The sequence below is a fragment of the Periplaneta americana genome, chromosome 9 (genome assembly GCF_040183065.1).
Source record: "Periplaneta americana isolate PAMFEO1 chromosome 9, P.americana_PAMFEO1_priV1, whole genome shotgun sequence".
In the NCBI taxonomy this organism is placed as follows: domain Eukaryota; kingdom Metazoa; phylum Arthropoda; class Insecta; order Blattodea; family Blattidae; genus Periplaneta; species Periplaneta americana.
The window spans coordinates 133,347,266-133,364,400 of record NC_091125.1 but is presented as its reverse complement, the minus strand read 5'-3'; the positions used below and the strand labels follow the sequence as shown (position 1 = coordinate 133,364,400).

Here is a 17,135-nt window from a genome sequence, read left to right as displayed (position 1 = left end):
CGCCGGTGTGCTGGAATTTTGTCCCGCAGGAGTTCTTTTAAATGCCATCGACCTGGGCCGGGATCGAACCCGAAATCTCGAGCACAGAAGGCCAGCGCTATACCGACTACGCTACCCAGGCCGACACAAAAACAACAATTTGGGTAATTGAATGTAGGCGTTTTGAGGAAGTACGAATATTAGCTATTGTGACTGTGATACTGATTAATCACCATAGCCGTAGCATAGCCCACAGGGTCCACAGGCCACGCTGTGAGAGTCTGTGTCGTGGGATGACGCGTCCAGTCTGTGTGGTGTTTGTGACGAGCTGTCCGTCCATTCCGGACTCGGGCCGTGTGCGACACAATGTCAATTATTCAGGACGGTGAAAAGCGGCGCGGCCTACAGCGTGGTCAGGGGCTGGCCATTCCGCCGTTCTGAATAATTCAGCATAATTACACGGCAGTTTGAGTTTATAGGGCAGTTACCTGTCTGCGATCAAGGGGCAAGCCGTAAGGACCGAGGCTGCACACCCCTCTTGGTTTCAAATTATTTGTAAATATGTATGTTTAATTTCAGCCCTGTTTCCGACAGTATTACTCAGAATAATTAAACCGAATTAAATCAAACTCAATAGTCATATAATTATTTTTTCTCATACGATTTTTATCTTATTTAATTTTCATATATTGATAGCCATCTTCAATATGGTGTTTTATTATGGGGGAATCATAGTTCATCTTTTAATATTTCTAAATTACAGAAGAAAGCAGTAAAAATTATTTGTGGTGTTGGACCAAAAGAACATTGTAAACCTTTATTTTAATCCTGTAAAATTCTCACTCTTCCACCGTTATATGTATTGCAGTGTTTGTTATATACCAAAATGAATATAGATAATTTCCCTTTGAACTTGGATTTTCACGAACACCATACGAGAAGTTGTAAAGATATAAGACTTGATTTTTGCAGATACAAGACTACACAGTTTTTATAATATGTCTCTGAAGTTTTATAATAGTTTATCTAATTCAACTAAAAATTTAAATTATGATTCATTCAAATCGTTAATTAAAAGAAAATTGTATGAACACAGTTTGTATAGCATTAACGAATATTTTAACTTGGCTAATAATTTTGTATTATTTTATTTATATTGACGTTGCTATGCATAAGGTACTTATGTCCAAGCAATAAAGTAGCTATCTATCTATCTGTCTGTCTGTCTGTCTGTCTGTCTATCTATCCTCTTTTTTTTTCTTTTCCTTCACTTTCTACATTTTATTTTCCTAATTCCGCCCATCTTTTGTTTTTTTCCTTCCTTCATTTCCTTCTTCTTACTTCCCACTCTCTGATTATTCCAGTCTACTTATTTGTTTCGTTTTCCTCGTTTCTTTTTTTCTTACTTCTTTTGTTTCCTTACTTTCCATTTCATATTTATTTCTTCTTCTACTTATGCATTTCTTTCCTACTCTTTTTCATTTTTCTTTCTCTATTCCTTCCTTCCTTCCTTCTTCCCCTTACTTTTTCTACCTTTATTTCTTTACTTATTCCTCTTCACATTTTTCTTTCCTTCCTTCTTCTATTATCTCCTTTTGTCACCGTTTTTGGCGTGTGAAATAAGTAATGGGAACGTTAAGTGCGAGTGTTTTACAGTTTTCACAGTCAGACTGACAACTGTGTTTGACAAATGGCTGATGTGACGTGTATAGGAAATAGTACCATTTTCAGTTGCACTAGAAACATGCTCGCAAACTGGGCAACTATATATCTAGGACACACGCCAAAAACGCTGGCGCCAGCGTATGTCGTGAAATGTCTATATTCGATTTACGAACGGGGATAATGTGCAGCACTATTGTGTAAGATACATTTTTGTGTTACTTGGTTATTTAACGACGCTGTATTAACTGCTAGGTTTTTATCGTCGATGGAATTGGTGATAGCGAAATGGTATTTGGCAAAATGAGGCCGAGAATTCACCATAGATTATCTGACATTCGCCTTACGATTGGGGAAAACCTCGGGAATAATCCAACCAGTCCAAGCGGGAATCGAATCCACGCCTGAGCGGAACTCCAGATCGGCAGACAAATGCCTCAGCCGACTGAGCTACGCCAGTGACTAAGACAAAGTTTCTCAGGTTCATTGGAGATGGCAGCACCAACGTTTTCATTACTTTACAGACCGATTATTTAGTCCTGACAGCTCGACGACGCGAAAGAGGGGAAGTAATAGGAGTAGTGAGGAGAGCTCCGGAGTAGAGATAAGGGGGAACGTTCAGTAAAGGAATGCAGTAGACCTTAACTGTACTGGAAACATACAGCTCTATCTACCTCACGCATGACATCCGAGAGCTCTCAAGGCAAGAGACTAACCCAAACACCCCTTGGTGTAATTAAACGGCTCTGCCTGACCCAGGAGTACATTGCCAGCGACTGCCAGGACTAAATAATCGTAGGCCTACTGTATCAGTTGATAGATGACTTAATGAAATGTGTATAAAATGAAATGGCGTCATTCTCTGATAAGATAGTAGTCTGCTGTCAATGTGCAAGCTAGATGAGAGTGGTTGGGTAATCAATATAAAAAATTGAAGATTGCAAAATAAATAAATAATGTATAACTACTATATTATTATTACTACTAGTATAATAATTATTTTTCTCAACGTGTCATATGAGATGCTAGAAGTATCCCCTCTTATTTCACTCCATTTTTTGGCACTTCACAGCATGTTGACTGAATTAACAAACGTGAAATTAGAATCAACCACCAATCAGTCTTGGTTCGTTGTAGTTCGGAAAGAAAATCTGGACTCGTTCACAATAATATTTATTTAGTTATTTTTACTTTCCTTTATATCTTCTATCTATCTATCTATCTATCTATCTATCTATCTATCTGTCTGTCTGTCTGTCTGTCTGTCTGTCTGTCTGTCTGTCTGTCTGTCTGTCTGTCTGTCTGTCTGTCTGTCTGTCCGTCCGTCCGTCCGTCCGTCCGTCCGTCCCTCCCTCCCTCCCTCCCTCCCCCCCTCCCCCCCTCCCTCCATCCATCCATGTATTTATTTATTTATTTATTTATGTATTTATTTTCACAGTTTGACCCTCATTCATTCTGAAGAAAGTTGGAACAACTGGTATTGGAACCCAAGGGTCTGGATTCGACTCCGGGAAGAACCTCATCTTAATTTTAGGTTCCAGAACGTCTCTGAAGCTTGCTTACCCTTCTGCCGGTGAGTAAAAGAATTATTTTCATAGCATTAAAGCATCTGTAGTTTCATATCATTTACTGATTGTTCTTGTTTCAGCGCCGAATAGGTCGACAATATTGACTATATGACAATCAATAAATTATTTAAATATTTTAGAGCATGCTAACCTGGCTGGAAATGCATTTACACCCCTGGGTTGAGTGTTCGTTGCAATATAGCGTGAGCTCCCTGCATTTACCTCATACTTTAAAGTTTCAGTCATTACTGTTTTTTCTTTGATGCAAGTTGGCTAAACTGCAAATTAATTATTAATGATTACACGGTTGAACGCTTTGTTTCTTGTCTTAAAAACTTTTATGTTATAAAGTTTTGTATATTGTTTTATTATGTTTTACAAGTTGTTGCCATAGAAACTGTCGACTTTTTTTTTTTGCTCATGCCAATATTCAAACTAACGTAAGGAAATGGCTTTCAAGTTAAATGTGTGTATTGCTTATTAGAAGCTGGAGCTTAGAAGCAGCCTTCTTCTGTCACGTTAGTGCAAATCGTATGGTTGCTAGGATCTGAAACAATATTCATACTGAATTAATTTGACACAAGTAAACTGATAGGTTTCTCTCTCTATTTCTGTCTATTACAGTCATTGCATACAAAGTGTTTAGATTTAATAATAATAATAATAATAATAATAATAATAATGTATGTATTTATTTATTCACACTGCAATGGGTATATACCCGGTGGCAGTGATACCTAATTACATTCAATAATGACAATAATAAACTTATTAATTAAAATACAATTAATAATAATAATAATAATTATAATAATAATAACAGGGAACATCCTAAATTAAATGAAGCACGATCACTTAAAATAACATTTAAAATAAATATAATTTGTATCTTAAACCTAAGTTAGAACTAAAACCCACGAGTATGATATGTTCATATCTGCACAAGTACCTTTCAACACTACACTCATTTCGCTGTCAACTCACTCACTGCACTGAAACTACGACACATTTCACTGATTCTATCCTGATTTCACTAACACTTCAAAAACATTTCACTGTTCAAAAACTTTGCACTGCCACTATAAACTATAAAGCTTCACTGACAGGAATACGTTTCACTTACACAACACACTTCACTGACACAACATAATTCTTCACTGATACAACACTTCAATAACAAAATATCATTTACACCCTTTAAATACTGTGTATAATTACCGTCTATTAGTAAAGTCCTTAAGCCTATTTTTAAATACATTTTTGGTTGTTGGTAAAGCCTTTAGTAAGTCTGCAATAATAATAATAATAATAATAATAATAATAATAATAATAATAAAAATACTTTATTGCCAGAACAAAGATACATATTGGTTTTTTTATATAAAACACTCTAGCACCCCCAGAAATGGTAAGTTACATAATCGTACATTCTACATAATGTTAAGACATTTTATTAAACAACAGAGTAAATAAAAAAAAAGAATAAAGAAAAAGAAAAAACACAGATTTCACAATAATTGAACTTTAAATTTTTCCCTAACCAGCAATTCTTTCATTGATTTTTTAAAATTAGGACCATTAGTTAAATTGTATGCTTGGTAATTTAGCTATTATCATGTTATAAAGCCTTGGATCTAAGTTGCTACTGTGATTGTATGCTACAGTTAGGTTCTTTCAAGCATATATTGTCTGATGTTTTGGTTTTATATTTGTGTGAATATAAATTAAATGTATTTCGTTTTTTATGCACGAAATTCAATAAGACATTATTATAAATTTGGTAGAAGTCAATTTTTTATTTATTTATTTTTCTTTTTAATTAATTAATTTATTTATTTATTTGCTTACTTGCTTATTTATTTATTTATTTATTTATTTATTTATTTATTTATTTATTTATTTATTTATTTATTTATTTATTTATTTACATTAACAAGATATATTCAAATTATTATCTACATAAAACAGAAATATAAATTAAACAATTTACCTTTGTATGAGTAAACGATCGTGATCGGGAGTTCAAAACCGCGCTATAGATAAGCAGAAAGAAGGAGACAAAATAAACTATTAATATAAGCAATAAAATAGCACAGATTACAAAAACAAGGGCCTATATGATAAAGAAAAACACACTTGAAAATGTTTATAACCAATAATCACAAGTATAATAATATAAGACTGATTTAGCAATTAATTATATAACCCTATGTTAAGTTCCCTTGATAATAATACTTTAAATTCTGAATACAACAGTTCTGAGGGATAATCAAGAGGTTTATTAAGGCATATTTTTATTATTATTTTCTGTAGCAGAGTTATTGGCTTGAGGGAGGTACTATAAGCACTACCCCATCCTATAATGCCGTATTGTAATATAGCTTGTAGCCTACTAATGCGAGGAAAATCTGTCGTAAAGTATGGATAGTCAAGTAATTTCGTAGGATAACAAAATAGTGAACGATTTTTCTTAATCTATTGCACAGAAAAAGAACGTGTTTATCTCAACGTAAATATTTGTCGATTATTATTCCGAGATTTTTAACTTCAGGGGATTAATTTAAAATAGGACAGTTACAACTATTAGAAGAACAATTGGATGTATGAATTTTAATTAAAAGAGCGAAATAGGAGATTTCATACCAACAGATGATAACAGAAAAAGGTACAACCGTAATTTTAAAATGATCCCCTTCAGGCCTGGTGTACATTGTAGTGTACATTGTTTCTTTTTTTTCTTTTTTGGAATGTCTTCGATACTTTTAAATATTTTGAAAAATTCAATGTGATAAAAATGGAGAATATTATTTTTGAAACATTTCTATACCTGAATTAAAAATAAGATTTAAAATTTTGGGGCCCCAGGGGTCAAAATTGTCCCCAAATTTTTATTTTCTGTGAAGACTTGATTTGGAAATTTTGGATCCCCAGAATGATTATGTGACCAGTTGCTTTTTTAATTTTTAAAAATATAAATTCAGGTCTGAAGGGGTTAAGAAACTCAATTAACTGTAGCTCTTAGGGAACCCGAAGGTTCCTTGCAGTCCTCACATAAGCTTGCCATCGGTCCCTATCCTAAGCAAGATTAATCCAATCCCTAACATCATATCCCACCTCCCTCAAATCTATTTTAATATTATCCTCCCATCTATGCCTCGACCTCCCCAAAGGCCTTTCTCCTTAGGTCTCCAACTAACACTCTATATGAATTTTTGGATTCATCCGTACGTGCTACATGCCCTGTCCATCTGAAACGTATATTAGGAAAAGATATTAAAAAAACTATAATTTTTAAGCAATAATAATAATAATAATAATAATAATAATAATAATATTTTATTTTCGCTGGCAGAGTTAAGGCCATGAGGCCTTCTCTTCCATTCAACCAGCCTTAATCAATACAATACATATTTAAATTACGAATATTTACACTACACTTAAAAGGTTCTCCAGCAATATTCTTCAGTTAAGTTAACGACTAGTAGACTACATATTTATTTAAATTTAGATAAACCTATAAGGTAAAGTAGTAACTTAATTTATGAGCTTAATTCAATCAATTATAATTAATTTGAGATTTGAGATAGCTAGTAAAATGATGAAAATTAATTTAATATGAGCTTACTAGAACTATGTTACAGGGAGAAAAAAAAAAATATATATATAAATCTAAAATATAATGAGAATAGCCTATTAATGTAATTGCCATTAGAGGTTTTGTAAATCTATTTAGAGAAATTAATGATAATAATAAGAATGGATAGATGTTAGTTTCATTATATGTAATAAATATTAATCAGCAGCAATGGTTGCATGTAGAATTTTTCACAAGCATAAAACACAGGTTGCACGCAACATTTTATGGCAATATCTTAAAACCCGTGTGAGTTGTCAGGAAAAATGTTGCAATAGAGACCAAGTTACCGGTAAGGGCGTCATTTTGAATTGATAATTATACGCGACGGTAATAATTTTACTAAATCTGAAAATAGAAAATAGTACGTATATTGACCGTATTAGATTTCAAGGTTACTGAGTTGTTCGTTGCTGAGAAATAAAATTGAATTTCACCAAGGCCTACTCATTGCTGTGTGTCCGCCTTTATGTGTGCACAGTCAACAATAGTCTATGTTCCTCTATGCTTACGAATAATCGTGTGGGATAAAGAATTCCTGAAACCTGTCCCATCTTAATTTCGAGCTCCTTCTTACAGGAGGGTGGACGGTGGAAAGGAGGGGGGCGAACTTCTCGCCTATGTGGCTTCTGCTGACATTGAACAAATGTAATTAAATTCCGCTCGTCTCCAAATTTCAGACTTGCCTAATTCCGGCACGCGCACTCTTCTGTTGTGCTCCTGCCGTCGACATGGTTTGCGTTCGCGCCTTGCCTAACAAAAATACTTACAGGGGATTCGCAACTCACAGTTAGTATTAGAATCTAATTTCTTCACTGTTCTCAACCTTCAGCTCTCAACGCCTTTACACTTCTATGAGGGCTCACGCATTTTATCTTGTATTGCTAGTCTCTAAATAATAATAACTTGAATGCAAAATACTTCCCTACACTCCTTATTGTAATTTTATGATATCTTAATCATATTGTAATATTTTTTCTTCAGATTCTCTACTTTCTGCCTTCTTTAATATTCTTCTCATTACTCCTTTCTACTCCCTTACTCGATATAAACCTTATCTTCTTCTACTTCTCTCATTCTTTATAATTACTCTATTCTTTGTCCCTTCCATTCTGTTTCCCCTCTTTTTCCCCTTAAGTTTCTCTTACCTTCTTTGTCCTCACCTTAAAATTTATTCTTTTTCGATCCATCTCTTCGTCCTTCAAAATCTTTTTCGTCATTCTCTCTCCTTTTCTCTCCCTCCTGATACTTATTTTATTTCTATTTATCCACTTACATTTAAGCCCCTCCACATACTCGTATTTTTCTTCTTCTAATCTTCCATTTCTTTTTATACTCCTCTTCTATATAAATATTCTTGCCCTCCTCCTTATTTTTAATTTTCTCTTCCTTAACTTTCGCTTTACTTCTTCCCATCGTTTACCTCTCCTCCTTGTCCTCTTTCTCTTCTTCTTTTACCACATTTTGTTTCTGTTTGTAATAAGGTTTTTCTTGTTTATGCTTTTTTAAGTTATGTACATTAAAAATTAATATTAGAGGAGAAAAACTCGCCGGAGATCGAACCCGGATCCTTGGTTCTACGTACCAAGCGCTCTCACCATTGAGCTACGCCGAAGTCCAATCCACAGCACCGGATCGAACTCCCTTCCTCCAGTGTTTTTCCCTTTGTGGCCTGACTCCAAGTCAGGCATGTATGTGACATTTTATTAAGTCATTCATTTCATACAATATTCTAATCACGAGACACAATCATATAGCCTACTTTCTCTTTTTGGGATTTACTTCCAAACCTATCTCTTTACTTGCCTCAGTTTTATTATTTTACTTTATTGTACGCATTACTTTGTACCTCAGGTTGATTTATTGTGAAGTGGAAGAGAAGGCCTGAAGGCCTTTACTTTACACTAATAAATAATAATAATCATCATCATCCTTCACGAATTAGGCCTCTCTAGACCTGTTTCGGCCCCATCTATCAGTCTTCTAAAAGATCTTCTTGGTCGACGATGTCCTCTAGGTTTATATTGGATCATAATTTTTGGGATTCTTGAATTTTCCATTCTTCTTACGTGATCTAGCCAATTTAATTTGTATCTATTGATTTTTTCTTCTACTGACTCTACTTCTAATTGTTCTAAAATTTCTTCATTCCTTTTTCGGTCTAAAAGAGTATATCCTGCTGTCCTCCTGAAAAATTTCATTTCCGTTGCTTTGATTCTGTTCATGTCTTTTTTCTTTAATGTCCAAATCCCGCTTCCGTATAAAAGGGAGGGTAATGCTAGTGTATTATATATTTTTATCCCTGTAGATTTTTGTACGAATTTAGCTTTTAATGTATTGTTTATTATTCCTAGAATTTGTGTAAATTTTGTAGTTTTCTTGTTCACGTCTTTTTCATTTTGATGAGATATTTCACAACCCAGATAACTGAAATTTTGTACTTGTCCGAGGCATTGGTTATTGTGTATTATCTTACTTCTGACTGGGTCTTGTCCTAAAAATGCCATTACTTTATTACTTTTAATTTCGGTGCTGAAATTTCCATCCCAAAATCTTTTAATATTTCATTTAATGTACATAATCCTCTTTGTAAATTATCCTCTGATTTGGAAATTATGACTTGATCATCGGCATAGCGTAAGGTATTTAATGTTAGAGCCCTGGTTATTTTGATTCCTGATGTGTAGATTTGGTTCCATTTTAAAATAATTTCATTTATGTAAATATTAAATAAAGTTGGTGATAAATAATAAATAATTATAATGGCAACTTTAAATTAGCTATAATGCAAAGTTACAAATACAAATTTATACAAACACAAATGCATTTTAACACACAAAGCGCACAGATTACCATAGCATACACAAACTATTAATACCGAAACACATTCATACAAATCCAAACCAGTGTGCACAGTTATTCACACAATCCCATGTAATTACATAACATACACAAGTTATACACGTGCGATTATACTGGGTGTTCAGTTCAAAGTGTGTCATGGCTCGCTATATGCCGTCATGTGGCTAGCCGATGAGCATAGAAAATTCAATCTTCCTACACTTCCGCAAAGGTGTATTGCCTAGGAGGCAGAGAAGTTGCCTAGCAAGTACGGCGTTCATTCTGAAGAGTACGTACCGATACGTACGGTAACGCCGGTAGTGGCAGGAATGTGAACTGTTTGGAAATACGTACTGTTGGGGTATGGGGAGAGGGTTAAGACGATTACTTACGTATTTGTTGACATTAACTTCGACGGTCAACAAGGACACGGAGCATTTGATTTGTGTTGTGGAATGTTACCGTACGCAACCGATGATAACAAATACCATGCGTACGACTTGCCGGCGCAAAACACAGTTCGAAAGAGGTTATGGTAGCACACAGACCGTACAGACCGCCATCTGTTGCTACGACGTTCAAGTTATACCGTACACGTTCTCAAGTTCAGATTGAAGAACGCCTTAAATAATAGGCAACTTCTCTAACATATAAGCTGAAACTCGCTTCAAATCGGTGACCCAACAACAGTGACATCATGACACACTTTGAAATGAACACCCAGTATAAGTACATGCACTCTCATGCTACACGATTTGCCTTTCCCTTTTTCAGAAAACCAACTTCAAATTGTCAGGAAATCCGTAAGAAATTAGCGACAAAGTCGAGAGAAATTTATCTTGTGAGATCAGTTTTAGCCAAGAACTTCGGCATTTCATTCCTTCAATTTGCATAAGTCTCGTCTAGACGTCTAATTTGTCTCGCAAAATGCGAGACCTCTAAAGCATTTCAAATGACGGGATTGGAATGCTTCTATTTTGGTTTAAAGACATGCGGTTTCGTTCAAGAGGGAAGGGGTGGAAAGGATCTAGGTAGCTATGCATCAATCTGCCTCACAGAGAATAGGACTCGACGAGAAAGCTCCCGGCTTGCCGTTATCACAACTTTGAACTTTTCTCTGCGCGTTCTTCGTTTTGCCAACTACAACTTCGAACCATTCAGTTTTATATATCTAATTAAACCTTCGTCAATTTAATTCCGGTGAAATATTTGCGACTTTGCGAAACGGGTAAAATATTGCCAATCCCGATTTCTATACCTACGCTTAGATTTGCATTCGCCTGTGAGAGAATTTCTCTGTCACCGTCTAACAGCGTACAGTGTGTATTTGTTATGGAATCGAACAATTATGAACAAATTTGTTCGAGAAACAGTTACGCTCATCAACATATTGACTGGTGAAGTTCACATTATTATTGTTATGATTCAATTAAAAGACACAAACTTCCCAAAATCCCATCTGAAAAAAAAATTATTACTAGAGCCCGGATGTTTAGGCATTTATTTTTGGTTAAAATAGGCAGGCATATAGGCACTAAAATAGTAAAAATAGGCAGTGAAATAGGCATTTATTATTCATGGAAACAGACAGAAAATAGACAAATATCTAATAAACTATCCCATACGGCAGTGGCGGTGCGTCAATAAGAGCACAAAAGCACGTGAACACCTTGTTTCCATTAATGCACGACTAGTTTTATTATTTAATACCGTATTGGCGTAGTGGGGATGTATAACATCAGGATCGAGTATTTTAAACTTTCCGCATCTTGCATAAACTTCTTATGTAAACTTGGCAACATCCGTTCACGTACAAGCCGTGCTCTTTTCAAGAAGGTTACAGAAATTTGACGCATGCGCGGGAGAAAATTGTCTTTCGCTGGCCGCTTATGACTCGTCAAGAGCACAAAGCATTAAGTGAACAGTGGATCTATCCTACAGATGTTAGGTGCATCGATGCCTATCGTTTACGTGCTATATCTCGAGTAGAAAATTTAATAAGTCTGTATTTTAGCCTGCAGGTGTCAGCATCTCACTGTCGGAATGTTTACTTTATGTGGATGTGTGTACAGTGCTGCTACGAGAGTGTAGTTTGTGAATTACTATACTTCAGTGTCGGCATATAGCATAGTTTGGCTTTCAAAGACGTGCTGGCTGAATGTGATGGTGGTATGAATTTAAATATCTGTATGGTGGTGTATATTATTTAAGAATAATATTTACTGGCATGTATTTATAGTAATCAATCTATGCGAATGGGATTACAGTACTGGTATAGGCTATAGTGTATCAGTGTGTTGTGAATCAGAATACAGTATATTACTGAACACAGCTTTTATAAATTGTTTTATGTATTAATTTTTAACAAACGTAAACAATGAACTCTGTTCAAGTAATTTTGAAGAGTAAAGAACTGGGTAAACTGGCTTTCCAGGAAAAATTGGAAATAAAAGGACTAGGTTTTATTATTATTATTATTATTATTATTATTATTATTATTATTATTATATGTTGTTTTGAATTTATATACGGTTTTTTCGACAGTGAAACATTGGAATCATGACATTTCATGTTAGGCTAAAAACGTACGATTTCAAATTCTCTTCGATTTTGGAACACAAAATTGTGAACACACATAGTATTTTATCACGAACCGCCACTGCCATACGGTACTCACTTTTCTTGGTTATATGTCACAGCAAGATGCTTACTTAAGTTGTCAACTGTCATAGTGAGCCGCCTGTCAGAGAGAACGTTTTCATGGTGGAAAAAGATGTTTCTACTTCTACTGAAGTGATTGGCGCAAACTTAAAACAACTTATTTCAGAAGGACTGTCTCTACTTTCATTCAGAGATCGGGAAAAACCGACTGTGTATTGTCTCAAAAAGAGAGGTGTGAGAAGGGATTAGAGACTTCAAAGTACGCGTGACTTGTACGTACAAGAGACAACAGTAACGGGACCTGGAGACTTGCTTTTAATACTTCCCTCATCCCCCTTTCTTTCGCTGATAAACCCCAAAGTGACCTGAGCACTGAGGGTTATACTGTTCAAACATATTTGTTAAGTGACATAAAAAATGGAATCGGTAGGGGAGAAAAGTTTATGACTTCTTGGAAACATTATGTATTGCTGGAGAATAAGATTCTCAGGAAATATTTGTGTGAGGTGAATATATATTCTTAATTTGTACAACTGTTATTTTTTTGTTTTTGATATAATTTATGTGTGGTTTATTTTAAATGCATTAAAATATAGAAAATGTACAATAATGAAGTAAAAAGGCTAAAAAAAGGCATTTAACCTTAAAATAGGCAACGGGAGCTAAAATAGGCAAACAAGGTAAAATAAAAATTGATCCTATCGCCCCAAATGTGTGGAAACGTGTTTATCTCTAATAGGTCTTTCATACGTACATACACTCGGTTTAAAAAAGGAATTTTGCCTAACATTCGGGCTGTAATTATTACAAAATATACTAAATATTTATGAAAATAGAATGACACAAATAAATTCGATAAAGAAACGTCATAAGACAGAAACATATAAATCAAATAGTAAGGAAAGGCTGCCCCTTTCACCAACTCTTTTCAATATCTACATTTATCAAATAGGCTAGTAAAATTTTGGAGCAATGTACACAAACCAGGAAATAAACTATCATACTCAACAAATTCAAAACAGTGTCGTTTGGAAATGATAAAGTAATAATTGCCGATTCAGAATATAATTTGCAGAAAACTATATACGAACTGTATAAAATAGCCGATGTATTGTGTGTCCCTATCACCACGGCATGGCGCGACCTCAGGTTGCGGATAGAGAAGACGGCCTCCAGATATGGAGGGTAGCTGCGAATATATTGAATAAGCTATCGCGTACAGCCGATAATGAGTAGTCATTCAGCTTGGAGGTTGGACGAAGGGCTAACAACCCAACGCCGTAAAAAAAGGAGCTTGTTACGAAACCCCAACATAAACCTCGGAATGGGACTGATTCTATGGTACGACCACAGCAGAAGAATAAGATCATGAGATTTGGTACTTGGAATGTCACGAGTCTTTAGAACAGGAGGGGCAACATTAGTAGCAAAAGAATTAGCTAGATATAGAATAGACTTTGAGGACAGTATAGGAGGTTAGGTTAGATGAGAATGGTATATCACAAATAGAAGGTTATTTTTTGTATTATGGGGAAGAAAACAATAATCATCAAATAGGAACAAGATTCTTTAATCGTAAAAGAATAAAATCAGCAGTAAAAAAGGTGAAATTTATCAGTTACGGATTATCGTATTTAGTACTTAAGGGTAGATCGTGCGATATCGTAGTTATAAATGCTCACGACCCTACAGAAGAGAAAGACGACCATATAAAATATACCTTCCATGAAGAATTGGAACAGACTTTTGATCAGTTACCTAGATATCACATGAAAATTTTATTGGGAGATTTCAATGCTAAAGTAGGACAGGAATATATTTTTAAATCGATCATTGGAAAAGAGAGTATACATGTAACTAGTAATGATAATGGAGTTAGGTTAGTCAACTTTGCCGTATTAATAATTTTTAATTGTCAAAAGTACAACATTCTCCCATAAGGATATACAAAAATATAACTGGACTTCTCCACATGGGAAAATTCTGACCACTATTTGGTAATTGGAGAATTAAGAGAAACACTACTGTACTCCAACCACGAGAAAGTCTTTGGGGACTGAGACGAAGCGGGGTAATGCTATGAATGAATGTTGATGTCATAAGATGTCATAAGGTCACACACGTGGGTACTCGTATCTGTATTGGCTAGCTCTCACACGCAAAAACAATAACATTGATACACACACATTGATACTACTCTAGTTACAAAATTAGATCACTGTTAATCTCCTGGTCTTTTAATCTCTCCATACAGGAAATAACATATGTAGGAGAGCGCATGGTTTTTAAACTGATGTTATAACGGTAATATTATCTATCTACTTCGCTCCAATAGATGACGCAATAGTAAGCACATTACTTTCACGGTTGATCTCCTGGTTGGAAAACAGTATCAGTAGCCAAGCGAGTAGAGCAACAAGTTAATATTAGGAGATTTAGTATTCCCAAATTAAAGTCGAGGAAGCTATGCAACATTATCAGGTCGAAATTTCAGATAGGTTTATCGCTTTAGGAAGTTCTGACGAAGTTGAGAAGGAGCTAGATGTTAATAGCATGTGGGAAAATATCAGAGATAATATCAAAATTCCAGCTGAGCAAAGCATAAGTTATTGTGAAAACAGGAGAATGGAAAGTTACACAGCGCTGAACTGCACGCATTGTATCATCATCTGACATAATTAGGTACATTAAATCGATACATTTGAGATGGACAGGGCATGTAACACGTATGGGCGAATCCAGAAATCCATATAGAGTTTTAATTGGGAGGCCGGAAGGAAAAAGACCTTTGGGTAGGCCGAGACATAGATGGGAGGATAATATAAAATGGATTTGGGGGAGGTGGGATATGATGGTAGGGACTGGATTAATCTTGCTCAAGATAGGGACCGATGGCGGGCTTATGTGAGGGCGGCAATGAACCTCCAGGTTCTCTGAAAACCATTTTAATCTTAAGTAATAGCATTTAAAGGGTTCAACCAATAAAAAATAAAATTGCGATAAATAGGCCTAACCTAGTATAATATCAGGATAATTAAATCCTTATGGCTGTGGAAAAGATATAAATGTCGAAATTACAAAATTTTTACTAATGCTAAGCTTATGAAATGCAATACATCTTCCTCAATATAGTCCTTTGTCCCCTTAACAATTTTTTCTGAAAAAAAAAAAAAACTATGAACTTTCCAACAAATGGTATTACAGTTTTTTGTTACATACAAAATGAGTTATTCGCTCTAAAAATCTGCAAGGTTATTTCACTTCCACCCTTTGAACCGTAAGTAATATCATTAATTTTCAGGCGTTATTCCTTGGTTAGCCTATTTAAAACAAAAATTTAATACAATTTTCTTCTTTATCCTTCCTTTCCGAGCTTATTGAAATACGACAGAGGGCTAAATGATTCTTTATTAGATTTTCTATCGATATGGACAATAATCACTACCCGATTCGCAATAGTTACCGAATAATAGCAGGGTGTTAAACATTTGGGAAAAAAAACTTTTATGTATTCTTCTAAAAATTATAGGCCTATTTTATTTTCATTGTAACATTTCTAATATTTTTTAAGAGGTGAACATAACAAACCAACCAATTGCAATGTTCACTTACAATAATAATTATTAAATACAAAAATTACACATGCACAAACACACACACACACACATATATATATATATATATATATATATATATATATATATATATATAGGGTAAACATTGGTAATTTCGTGGCAGTGGTTATTTCGTGATACTTTTTCTTTGCTCTTATGTGAACTAACCAATGGTGTTACGAGATCCAAATTTCCGCCAAGGGATGCATATGTTGTCCAGTTTCCAGAAACATACAGCTAAGCTTTGTGTGACTACTGTACTTGCTTCAGTGAGCTTTTATGTTTGGAGAGAGCAAGTTTGCGTCGACTTCTCAGGCGTACAAATTTTGTGGATGTTTGTAATTACATTACAGGCTTATTACTAAAGGTAAGCATATGATATTTGGTACATAGATTTATTGTATCTTCATGAAATTTTAGGAAATGTTTTTGGAATTTTAGATACAGCTGTAGTCGTCATATAGGCTTAGCTTTACTGATAGAAATCTTAGCTGTTTGAGGCGAAATTTTGTTAAGCATTAAGTGTTACATTTTATACTATTTTAAAAATTGTATTACAATAGGAATTTTAGAAATCTGAAGAAAAGATGTGATAACAAAAAAGAAAACGGAGACGCAATGGGTTCAGTGCAGCTTCTGTTTGATTTGTTATCATGCTAAGTGTCAATGATAAGTCCTAGATAACTTACTTGCAAGAATTGTGACAGAAGATGGAACATGGCTCCACCATTTTGGACCGGAGACAGAGGCAGACAATGGAGTGGCATCATGCAAATTCACCAAAGAAATAGAAATTCAAAAGTGCACCTTCGGCAGGAAACGTTATGGCTACTGTGTTTTTCGATTCAGAAGGACTCTTGCTTGTGGACATCATGCCACACAGAACCACCATTAATTCTGACGGGTATGTTGCAACTCTCAAGAAACTTCAAGTTAGACTGAGTCGTGTTCGACGACATCGGGAGAAGCAGGATGTTCTGCTATTGCACGACAACGCACAGCCTTATGTCAGTCACAAGACCACAGACCAGATCAGAAAATTCGGATAGACAACACTGAAACATCTGCATTACAGTCCTGAACTGGCACCGTGCGATTACCATCTCTTTGGTAAACTGAAGGATCCCTTTGCGGAACGAGGTTAGAAGATGACTCCCTTGTGCTCGCTGTTAAAGA

General features: G+C 35.0%; 1 long non-coding RNA gene across 1 annotated transcript in view; it reads left to right on the top strand.

The window, feature by feature from the left end:
* The first annotated feature begins 3,079 nt into the window (after positions 1–3,079).
* The window catches only part of LOC138705697 (uncharacterized), a 280,299-nt gene continuing 266,243 nt past the window's right edge, over positions 3,080–17,135 (top strand). Inside the window, exon 1 of the long non-coding RNA XR_011333733.1 lies at positions 3,080–3,214. This is a non-coding gene — a long non-coding RNA (uncharacterized lncRNA). The remainder of the gene's footprint in view (positions 3,215–17,135) is intronic.